This window comes from Phalaenopsis equestris, unplaced genomic scaffold, assembly GCF_001263595.1.
Source record: "Phalaenopsis equestris unplaced genomic scaffold, ASM126359v1 Scaffold217426, whole genome shotgun sequence".
NCBI classification, from domain to species: Eukaryota; Viridiplantae; Streptophyta; class Magnoliopsida; order Asparagales; family Orchidaceae; genus Phalaenopsis; species Phalaenopsis equestris.
In genome coordinates, this window is record NW_018235943.1 from 72,893 (window position 1) to 86,026 (window position 13,134).

Genomic DNA, 13,134 nt, shown 5'->3' on the forward strand with positions numbered 1-13,134 from the left:
CAAAAGAATGTTAAATAGGATTTCAGATTCAGTTTCCATCACAATGCCATTTAAATCTAAAGAGGTAACCTTATGAAGTGCAACATACACAGCAGAGGCTCAACCTCAAGAAGGGAGTTAACAATACAGGGTGACACAAAGTAAGCAATACATCTATCATAAACATCTATGATAATCCCTCCCATACCCGTATAGGTAGTGGAAAAACTCCCATTGACATTAACCTTAAACCAACCATGGGGGGTGGTGCCCATTTAATCAAAATGGGTTTCCTACCCTTGGGCATAGTAGGAGAGGCATCCTATCCAAAGAAGGACTTCCAAGCCTTTTTAAAACAAGCAACCGCTAAAATGGAGAATGTACATAGGGTGTGACCAGTAGCTTCATATTTATGACTATTTCTACCCATCCAAATAAACAATATGACAATAACAGGAAAACAGAAGTACTTGTTAAAAGAGGGTTCAATACCCTTCCAAATCTTTATAGCTATTTTGAAATTCAGATTAGTGGGCCAATGGATACCAAAAAAGCAACCAATATGATGCCAAACTTCTTTAGCAAAAGGACACTCAAAGAACAGATGATTAAGAGATTCAACGAGATTCAACACCTTTAGAGATTCAACACCTTTTTTACAATTATAATAGTAAGAGGCAATTTTTAGCCCTTTCAACTTAAGTATATTATCAAGATGAAGCAACTTATGAAAGTATCTCCAAAGAAAAAAGGAAATTGATGGAGAAATAAGTTTATGCCAAATAAAAACATGCCATTTGCATGGATTAAAAGACTGTAGGTTTGAGTAAAGCCATTTTGTGACAGATGAGCTAGTATGTTTCTTCTAAAAAGGATGATCCTTATCTTGAGGTTTAACTAGAATTCTAGATATGGTAGGAGCAATTTCACCAACTAAGGAATTCAACATATCAAGATTCCAATCACCATTAATCCAACATTCCGAGACCATTAAATTAACATCATAATCTTGAGTTGGCAAATTAGAAAATGTAGAGAGACCCCAGTCATCATTCCAAAATGAAATACTACCATCACCAATGTCCCAAAACATGAAATGTCAAGCAACATATATCACGTGCAACAATGATGGCGTTCCAAAGTCTAGAATCCCCCACTCTTCAATTAACAATGGAAGGATGTAAATTTTTGCAATATTTATGTTGCATAAATTTAGCCCATAGAGACTCCCCTATCAAAATTTGAACTAGAGTTTACACATATTAATGTCAACAGTATGCTGCAATGTTTTAAACTCAAGCCCACCAGCAGAAAGAAGTTTACAAGCATAATGTGATTTAGTCCAACTTTTAGTAGTTCTAGTGCCCTTCCAAAAAAAATTATTAAAAATATTTTCAATAATCTTTTGAGTGCTCTTTTTGGTTTTGAGAACTTGCATCATATAAAGAAGGAGTGTGCAAAGAACACTTTTCAATAAAGTGAGCCTACCCCCATTAGAAAGGAAATTATTTTTTTATTTTTCCAATCATTGATCTTTCATTGATCTTGAGTTTAACCTTATCAAGCACGTTATCCATTTCAGTTTGCTTGATTCTGACTCTTAGAATGTTGACACTGAGGTACATTATAGGGAGCTTAGAGATTTTGCAGCAGTAAAATTAGGAGCCCAGGTAAGGGTGTTGGGTGGAGCACCTTTGCCAAGGTACATAGACCCCTTAGCCAAATTGAACGTCACCCCGGAAGTATTTTGAAAGTATTTTAACAATGTCATGGTAGCTTTGATGGTGTGTTTACTAGCATTTAAAAATAAAATGACATCGTTAGCATAAGCAAGAGGGCTCACAATAGTTTTAGACTTATAGGAAAATTGAAGATAAGGATGCTCATGATGCAAATTTTTAATAAGCCTGGATAGGTAATCAAAAGCAATTATGAAAATAGTGGGAGATAGAGGGTCTCCCTGCTTGATGCCCCTGCTGGTAGAAAATAAACCACGAGCTTCACCATTAACCATCACACTATAGCTATTATTGGATAGCCATCTCTGTATGAGAGAGCAGAAATCTTGTTTAAGGCCTTTAGCTTTCAGAATATTGAGAATAAAGACCCAGCTAATAGTATCAAAAGCTTTCTATATGTCCAATTTGAGGACCATGTTTCCCCCCTGAACTTTTTGTCTAACTCCTCAATCATTTCTTGCGCTAAAAGAATATTGTCAGTAATGTCCCTGCCCTTAATGAAAGCAGACTGCTGTTCAACAATAATGTGAGTGAGATGAGGCTGTAGTCTGCTAATAATAATCCTACTCATAATTTTAGATATCACAGTAGTGAGAAACATATAACAAAAATTATCCTAAGTGATCTTATCATTGTCTTTTGGAGTAAGAAGTATCAGCGCTAAGGTGAAATATTTATCAGGATTGTTTCCAAGGAAAAAACTTTTGATAGCAAGAATAACTTCCTTCTTAATAACCTCCTAAGTATGTATGTAGAAAGCAGAAGAAAAACCATCAGGACCCGGAGCTTTATTGGGGCAAATAGATTTGAAGGCATTCAAGATTTTCTGCTCATCCGGAGGATAAACCAAACTAAGATTATTAATATAATCATACTCATTTTCAAAATAAGTGGGATCAATAGGCATAGTATGAGAAGAAGTGTGAAAGAGTTCAGTGAAAAAGCTAACAGAACTATCACCAATCTCTTTAATATTATTTAAAATGCTCCCATCAGCTTTTTAAATTTTTAAAATATTATTGATGTTCCTTCTATGCTTAAGAGTAGCATAAATATATTTAGTGTTTCTATCCCCTACAACAATGGAAGAATCATTAGCTTTCTGTTTAAGAAAATTTTCCTCTAAAGCAATAGCATCCAAAAGATCTAGATGAGCTTGAGCAACAGTGTCCATCAAATGAAGGGAAACATCAAGTTGAGCTTCCAAGGAGTCAACAATATTCTGAGCATCCTTCACTTTTTTATGAACATTACCAAAGATCTGGTAATTCCATCTAATGAGATGAGCAACCACTTTCTTATGCAATTTACACAAGACAAAACAAGGAGTACTAACACCATCATATCTCCATGCTTGTGTCACCAAATCGAGAAAGGTAGCATATGAAGTCCAAACATTACGAAATTTAAATCTAGAAATGGTCGGCTTGACAGTGAAAGCCAAAGTGAGCAAATTAGGATTATGGTCAGAGGTAACATGACTCAAATGTTGCACCTTCACTAAAGGAAAGTAACTTATAAAAGCTGAATTAACCAAGAATCGATCCAATCTCTCATAAATAAATCTCTTCCTCCAAGTGTAAGGAGAACCAGTATAGCCCAAGTCATAAACACCAGCATTAAACACAGAGTTAGAAAATCTATTAATAAGAACAGGATCAACTCTGCCACCTTCTTTTATTTCCATCGGCTTCATGTTCATATTGAAATCTCCACCAACAAACCAATTCTCATTGATGATACTTCCCATAGACTCAATTTTCTGCCAAAGCAAGTTTTTTTCATGCAAAGAAGAGCTAGAGTAACGAAAAGTGCCCCACCCCTGATTTACATCAAAACAAATTTGAGTTAGAATGTATTGATCCTCATCTTCAAGAATTTAAAGAGTGACAGTAGGCTTCCAGAAAACCCAAATTTTGTTGTTAACGTTGTAGTAAGAAAGATAGCCATTAAATTTATTTAGTATTCTGTGTTTATTAGAAAGAACCAAGGGCTCCAAAATTGTAAAAATGAGTAATTTGTGAACCCTACACAAGTTTTTAAGCCTATTAAGGGAGTTAGGGTCCGTCACTCCCCTAGTATTCCAAACCATTATATTAATCATGAGGTCGTGAGCCAACCCTTCTAGAAGATCTAGTAGAGTTTACCAACTATTCTCCATCTGAGTGATAAACACCTTTATGTATAATGTTACTAGCGTTAAGACTAGATACCTTAATGTTAAATTTAGCCTTTTTCTCTGAGTGCTTTCGCACTTGCCATTCATTTTCTAAAGTTGATGTGGCATTATCAAGAGAAGTATTTATATCAGAATGTTTTCCAACTATAGGAGAATGCACCATGATACTGGGAAGAGTAGAGTGTTCATTATCATTAGCGTTTTCTACAAGAGAAGAGTGACTATTATCAGTATTTTCTTCCACAGACTCCTCATTGATCATTTCTTTGTCAGCCCCTGCAAGAGGAGAGTTTCCATAAGGAAAATTAGCATGATGAATGTCAGAGTTTTCAGCTAACTACACATTGTCAATAATATGCAAATGTTTAGATATAACATCATTACATAAATGTAAAGCTTCAGCTCCTGGATGCCCATCAATAATATTCAATTATGTAGGTAAGGCCTCAATACAATTATTAACAGTCCCTGTAAACAAAGGTTACAAACTAGAATTAGCATTAGTATCAAGTTTTCAACTAAATCATTCCTATTTTTAGCGGCAATTAGATCATCATGCGGATTAATAATTATATTGTTAACAGGATTACTAGTTTACCTAGCATTATGAATATTTTTGAGTTGAAGATTCGGATGAAAGAATGAACTTGTTTGATGTCCAAACATAGAACAATGTGTGAAGTAAGGAGAATGCCTTTCAATTTCAACAAGCTACAAATAACCTTGATGCTGAGAGCCTATCCAAATTTCATTACAGAAAGGCAGAGTAATATCTTGTTCAACCAATATACATTCTTCTGAAGGTCTCGATAAAGTGAATGTAGCATGATCCATTTTCAAAGGTTTCCCATATGCAGTAGCAAGTGAAAAAGTATTTCATGGTTAAAAAGATGTAGTTTAAGCCCTAAAAATCAAATCCATATCAAAATAATAAGCAACTCAACTTTAGGATCAAAATTAATAGATCATTTTTGAAATTTCATAAAACTATTTTCCACCCACATAAACCTTTTAGCAAGAAGGCGAGTGTTATCCTCATCATTAGCTAATTGTATAAAAATATGTCTACCATCAATAATACCAACCTTCCAACAACCTTTTAAATTTAACATTTCAAACTCTCTCCTTATGAACTTAACCTTAGGAATGCCATAAGTAAATTTACCAACTATGGCAAGATGACAAGAAGAGGCGACCACAAAATTTTCTTCCTCAGTAACATAAAGTGCAAGTTTACCATTTTTTCTCCAATTTCTTGAAGAAAGTATAATCTCCACCAACATTCAAAGTGTCATGAAAACTTTGTGGAAAAAATTTAGAGGAACGTACGGATGAAGCACCACCCCCATCTAAAACGACATCAACAAACTTTCGAGAAATCGGTGGCATATTCAAAACTTGAAACCCAACAAAACTCGAGAAACACTCGACGAAGGGGGAAAAATGGAAGAAATAATCACTAGAGATGATGGAAAGATCTCACCAGCCCACCGGAGGAGCCCCATCCTCAAACACCAGAAATTTCCCAATAATTGTTGCAAAACCCTAGCAGAGCTTCCATTACAATTATATATATATATATATATATATTATTTCTATTACTTTGATAAGTATTCTCGCCCATTAGAACTTTTGTGAGTGTAGGGTGGTGTTACTATTCCATTGGTTTCCTCTCTGGCTGCTCTATAGCTGCAGAAGTTCCTTCCCCACTTTTCTGGTGATGGGTGGGATTTCTCCTTTTTCTGCTGTAGTTTCAGCCATGAATACACCTATTGATATTGCTACTGACTCTCATTGGACCAAGGCAACCTATGCTGGGGTTGTTAGAAATTATAGTGATGTTCTACAGGATCTGAACCATTTGGTTTTCCCTCAGGATTTTCATGATAATGCTATAGGTAAACAAAGCTGTCCTTGCATCCACCCACTTGGATCCAAGGAGGGAGAAACTGCTGTGTTCTTCACAAACAGAGAGTTAACCTCTCTTAAAGATAAAGTAAATTTTACATTAATAGGGAAATTTCAGTTGGGACATCCAAAAATGGAGCTAGTTAGGAATTTCTTTGAATCTCTAAAATTTATTGGTAATTGGAAGATAGGACTGATGGATGTAAGGCATCTGCTAATGCAATTAGCTGTTGAGGAAGATTATGCAAGACTTTTTGCAAAGCAATCAGTAATTATTTTTGGAGCTACTATGAAAATTGTAAAATGGACTCCTGATTTTGATCCAAGTAAAGAACCACCTGTGGTTCCTATTTGGTATAAGTTCCCTGAGCTTCCACTTCCTTTCTTCAAGCTAAATGCCTTGTTTAACATAGGGAGAGCTCTGGGTACACCTTTGAAAGTGGATGCACCTACTTATAACAAAGCCAGACCAGCACTGGCCAAAATACAAGTGGAAAGAGACATCACCCTCCCTGAATTGAAAAGAATCTGGATTGGCTCAGATACTGATGGTTTTTGGCAGAACATTATATTTGAACAAAAACCATACTATTGCCAACATTGTAGAATGTTTGGCCATACAGTGGAAAAATGCTACAGATTACATCCACAAATCAAAAGAAATGCTGGCAAGGATCATAAGGAAGCAGGAAACACCTTACTACAAGCCATAGAAAACTTTGTTGAAGAATCACATCTGCATAACAGAAAGGATCACACTCAAAGAACTGAGGAAATACCTCCAACCATTAAAGTACACTCTTCATCTGAGGATCCTTTAGATGAGCCATCAGAAGGCTCCCCTACAAATAGAAACACAGGGACTTCTCCAATCCATATAGATAGAAAGGAAATCCAAGAAATTACTATTATCACTCCCTCACCTTCCCCTCATGAGGAAGGACATACAGACATGCATGGCAAGGCACCTGAAGATCATGTTATTGCTGGTATTCAACAGACAATAGAAGATGATTGGCAGGTACAAACAGCTTGAAGGAAAGAAAACAAGTAAATGAAGTATAGAAACTACAACAGGGAAGATCAAAACAAGTTGAGAGTAAAGCCAGTATTAAGAATGGTTCTCTCCACCATCATAAAGGCAGAAAGAGATCAAGATCACAACCATCCCTACAAATCCATCCAACAAATGATTAATATCCTTTTGCTGGAACATTAGGGGAATTGCCAATCCCATCTCTCTTAAAAGAGTTTTAAATTTAAATTATAAATATAAACCTTGGTGCATTGTGATTCTTGAGCCTATGGTTCACAACAACCATCAAAAGCTTATCAAGAAATTCCCTGGATTCAATAACTTTGCCAATAGCAATAATAAAATCTAGATTTTATGTAGAAAAGAAATCAAATGGAACATCTTTGTTAATCATCAACAATTTGTCCATTTTAAGTTTAACATAAATAGACATGTGGGTTATGCTACTTTCACTTATGCAGGTTGTACTAAGGAAGACAGAAAGGAGGTGTGGAGTTGCTTGTTGAATATCAGTCAGCTAATGGATTCCCCCTAGATTGTGGGGGGAGATTTTAACTACATTGCCTCTACTACTGATAAAATTGGGGGCAGAACTCCTAACCTTAGTAAGCTTTAGCTGATAATACTCACAGGGCTGGGCTGTTTGATTTGGGCTTTAAAGGTCCTTCTTTTACTTGGAAGAGGGGTAAAATCTAGGAAAGACTTGATAGATGTTTGGTCAATGACCGATGGTACAACCACTTCCTTTTCACTTTTGGTACCTATCTTAGCCTTGTTGGTTCTGACCACAGACCTATCCTTATCAGCATCACCTCCTCAGATAACATACCTTCCCCTTCCCCATTTAGATATCTGAACATGTAGTCTTCTCATCCTTCTTACAACTCTTACATTGTCAACCTTTGGAATGGGATTTCACACACTGGCCCTCTTATCAAACTCAGCTTATTACATATCAAAATTGCTAAAGCTCTAAGGAGTTGGAGTTGGGGGACTTTTGGAAATGTCCTCACCAATGTGCAAGAGCTTGAGGAGGAAGTATTGAGATTAGAGCAACTTGAACAGGAGGGCATAGCTGAGAAAATAGAACTGCTAACTGTTCAGAATAAACTTCTTACTGCTATTGATTACCAAGACCAATATCTGAAGCAAAAAGCTGCTATGAATATATTCAAGGAGGGGGACAGAAATACCAAATTCTACCATGCTTACATAAAATACAAAAGGTAATGTAATACTATTCATGCTATTGAGACAGTTGAGGGGAATTGGCTTCATGAGAATGCTGAAATAGCTAATGATTAAGCTATTTCAAAAATCTGTTGAATCATGAGAAAAATCCCAGAAGCCCTATTGATCTAGATTATTTCAATGCTGAGAAGGACTGAACTGCTAATTTAAAACTTGCTGACATCCCTGATGAAGAGGAGATATATAAGGCTATTAATTCTATTGATAGTAGCAAAGCAGCTAGTCCTGATGGTTTCACAGTTGAGTTTTACAAGAAATCTTGGGACATTATTAAACCTGAGGTGATTGCTGCTATGGCCAGTTTTTTCCAAAGAAATAATCTCCCACAGTACTTCAGTGCTTCTACTTTTGTGTTGATCCCCAAATCTGAGCTACAAACCACTTGGAATCACTTCAGACCTATTTGTCTTGCTACTGTAATCAGCAAAGTAATCAGGAAAATCTTTTTCAATAGACTCCAACCTCATCTTGAACACATCATTAAACCCAATCAGATAGCATTTGTGAAGGGGACATCTACGATTGACAACACTCTCTTGGCACAGGAACTTTTTAATGATCTGAATAAGACCTGTAGAGGTGGTAATTTGATATACAAATTACATTTGAAAAAGGCCTATGATACTATCAGTTGGGTATTCATTATGGATGTTCTTACTGCTAGAGATTTCAAATCAGACTTTTGCCAGCTGATTCATAGATGGCTTCACAATGATAATCATTCTATTCTCATAAATGGCAAAGGCTGGGGGTCTTTGACTGCTTCCAGAGGTTTGAAGCAAGGGGACCCCTTATCCCCTACAATGATTATTATTGCAATTGACTATTTATTTAGAATGCTGGATGATTCTCTTCTAAGCCAAAACTATAATATCTATCATCATAGATCCAACTTTGCCATCACCCACTTGATTTATGCTGATGATATCATGGTCTTATCTAGAGCTCATAAAAATGCGGTGAGGAAAGTGTATCAGACTCTTCAAAAGTTCCAAACACACTCTGGTATGTACTTCAGTCCAGAGAAGTGCCTGCGGATTTTTAATAAACATGCAAATCCAAATTGCAAACAATGGGCTTCTAGTTATAAAATCATATTAATATATTCTCACTCTACTCAATTCTATATCTTACACATGCATACTAATTCATTACAAGAGGGAAGAGTAAGGAAAACTATTCACTACACATGGAGAAATAACAAGAACTTTTCATTGAACAAGACTTTGAAAACATACAAAAAAAGTAATAAATTCAAATCAAAATACAATGAAAATAATTATCTATGATAGAAATCAAACTCTCCTTGTATAGAAAAAGCAATCTCTCTACAAGCCTCTCTAAGAACAAAGTGCAAAGAAAAGAAGAAATCTCTCACTCTCTCTCTCTTTCTCTCTCACCTTGCCACCTTGCTTGGGGCTCACGCCCAAGCCTTATTCTCTTCTTCTCCAAGGCTTCTTCTCATCTTTCAATTATTTTAAGAGTCTAAAAGTTGTTTTAAAAAAAATTCCATGACTTTTTTTATAATTTCTCAAGAGATGCTTAAGTGTCTCTTCAAAACTATCCAGATTCAATGAATCTTCCAAATGGTGCTTCAAGTGCCTCTTCAAAACTCCATATAACCACCCCAAATTCTTCTATAAAGTCCCTTTTCTCATTTCCAACAAATTTCCCAATAGATACAGTAAGCACAGCTTCAAAAATCATCCAAATTTGATGTATATTTTAGAAAATATGTTGAAAACTGTCACCGGCGCCTAAGCGCCATTTTTTGGAGGCTTAAGCGCCCCCTCTCTATATAGTGGTGCCTAAGCACCATTTTTGGCACTTAATCACTAGGCATAGGCACTTAAGTGTCCGGTTTAGGTTCCCTAGGCTCTGGTGTGCCCCGGTTCGACCCAATTTGCTTTGGTTTGCTCCGTTTTGGTCCATTTTTGTTCCTATTGCTCCAATCACTCCAAATTCTTCAATTTGATTTAGCTACAACCAAAAATACAAGAACACATACCTTGAAAGTGTAATATAATTATAAAATGAAGTATGAAAAATAATATATTTTTAGGCGTATCAAAATCCCCCAAACCAAAATCCCCCTTGTCCTCAAGTAACCCCAAACTTAAACATTGCTTGTCCTCAAGTAATACTACATTTTTAAAATAATTTATTTATATTAAAGTTAATGGGTCATCCCTTAGAATTATTAAAATTTTGTTCTAAAAATGTGATATTTCAAATTAGAAGAACTTCTTGTGAATCAGACTAGCCCAGGGTCTAAAATATTTATCATCAAACATGGAAATTTATTTTCCTATCTAGTTCAAAAATATATGTAGATTTTTCAAACTTTGGATCCTATGAACTTTAGTTTCTAGACTTAAGAACTCTCTTAAAAATAATTTTACTAATATAATTATATAGAGCAAGTTTAGGATTTTTCTAAGTTCTTTACTCTAGAAAGGCTCAAGTAAAACCAATTTTTGATTAGGTCTTCTCAAGCTTCTCCTCACTTTATTCTTTTTTTCTTTCGAGATCTTTTTGATCTATTATTATTTTTTTCTTTTTTTGTGTATGTGAGGATTACTATATCTAGAGAAGTCCTTAAATAATTTTGAATTTCACTATCATTTTTAAAATAATAATCAAGGATTACCATTACTTGTCCTCAAGTAATACTACATTTTTAAAATAATTTATGTAGATTAGAGTTACTGGGTCATCCCTTAGAATTGTTAAAATTTTGTTCTAAAAATGTGATATTTCAAATTAGAGGAACTTTTTGTGAATCAGACTAGCCCAGGTCTAAAATATTTATCATCAAACTTAGAAATTTGTTTTTCTATCTAGTTCAGAAATATTGCAGATTTTTCAAACTTCGGATCCTATCAACTTTACTTTCTAGAATTAAGAACTCTCTTAAAAATAATTTTTACTAATATAAATATATAAAGCAAGCTTAGGATTGTTCTAAGTTCCTTACTCTAGAAAGGCTCAAGTGAAACCAATTTTTTATTAAGACTTTTCATGCTTCTCCTCACTTTATTCTTTTTTTCTTTCGGGATCTTTTTGATCTATTATTTTTTTTTCTTTTTTTTGTATGTGAGGATTACTATAGCTAGAGAAGTCCTTAAATAATTTTGAATTCCACTATCCTTTTCTAAAGTTAAAACTTATTACTTTCCTTCACTTGAAAAGATGTATATTTTTTTTAAGAAAATTACTTTCTAAGAGAGCCTTAAATGTTTGAAAATAAGAATTCTAAGAATCCTTAATTTTTCAAAAAATATAATTTTTCCTACTAAAGATAGTTATTCATTTTTCCAAGTTCTCAACTAAATATCCTTAACTCTTGGTTCACCCTTTTCACTAAAAATATCAACTAAGTTTTCCTACCCCATTTCTATATTTAAAATTTTAACATCCTTAAGATGACTCCGCATAACAATAATCATTAAAAATAAAATTAAATTTTATTTATAATAATTTTGAAAATAATTAAGGTTTAAATTTGAAACATTTTTCTTCCCCCCCCCCCCAAAACTTAAGCTCAAACATTTAAAACTTTTTCCCCCCCCCCCCCCCAATTTAAGCTCAAACATGTGTATCGATGAAGTACAAAAATATGTGGCAGAGAATGTTCACTTTTACAATTTAGTACATATCCTAAAAAAATATCAAAAAATAACACATGGTAGAATATTGCAGTAGAATTTAAATCTACCCTAAACATGCTTGACATAACATTATAAAGAAATTTTAAATAGTAGAACAGGTACAAACTGAAGATTAAATAGTAACACATTTTAAACTTCATAAAGGAATTGGTGGATGCTAACAAGTTTAAAATATTGAGATAAGTTTTTTCATCTATAAAGACTCATTTAACTTAACTTACAAACATAGACACACAAAATCCAATACATAGATTCACAAATTCATAAACAAAAAATGACTGAGGTTAATTTGATCTCCTTTCTACTCACATTTCCCCTCCTTACTTTCAATTTCTAACAAAAGAAACTACACTAATAAAGTGGTGGTTGTATTATAAAATCTTGTATCATTATCACCCATGAACTAGAATTACTTCATGTGTCACAAATTTCAGGGTTACTCTAAGTCTAAGGTATACACAATCTGGTAAATATAGTGCAGTTCATCTAGATGTTGTTCACTAAGTAAGTTCATGACTATACCTGGTGAAGACAAAGTTAGATAGAGGAAGTAATAGAGGTTACATGGAGTGTCTAAAGTCCAAACACTACATGATTCAAGGTAATTCTCAGCTCCGGTCAAGAACTAAGTCGTAACAGACTCGTCAACCTGCTACTACCAAAAATCATATACAAATATAGTCATGACAAAGGAATTTTCTCTCAAAATTAATCCAATCCTCTCTTACACATCAAATATAGATCAAAGTCCAACATCTCTCTATTATCCAATCCAACATAACTAAAATCACAATAAATAAATAACAAAGTTAACTATGGGTTGCTGGAATAATCTCATTGGAATAGAGGCATGTTGGCTTCTATGGTTAATTCTGAATAAGTGTATCAAATTCTTAAGGTCCGAGTCACTCCACAGAAACTAGATAGAATTGTGACTAAAAACCCTCCTCATACCTCTTTCACCAAATTTGCATGTTCCCAATTATACAATTGGCATCATAAGGATTGGGGTAGTGCCATGTGGGAGCAATACCTCAGCCCCTCTATGTCCTTCTTCACCTAGAGATGTTTTCATAATATTTTTCCCACTAATGATATACTCAAACTCAAGGGTCTAAAAAGACCTTCAAGATTTACTTTCTGTTGCCAACAAGAGGAATCCTTAAATCATGTGCTTCTCTCTTGTCATGTTGCTCAAGGGGTTTGGACACAGGTAGCTGCTAATTTTAGTCTTCCTTCCCATTTACTGAATTTTGGAAACTTCCTTAACTGCTGGAAGGTTCGGAAAGAGAACCATAATGAAATAATCCCCTTTATTACTACATGGTTCATCTGGATGGCAAGAAATAGCAGTAAATATGAGGGGAAAAC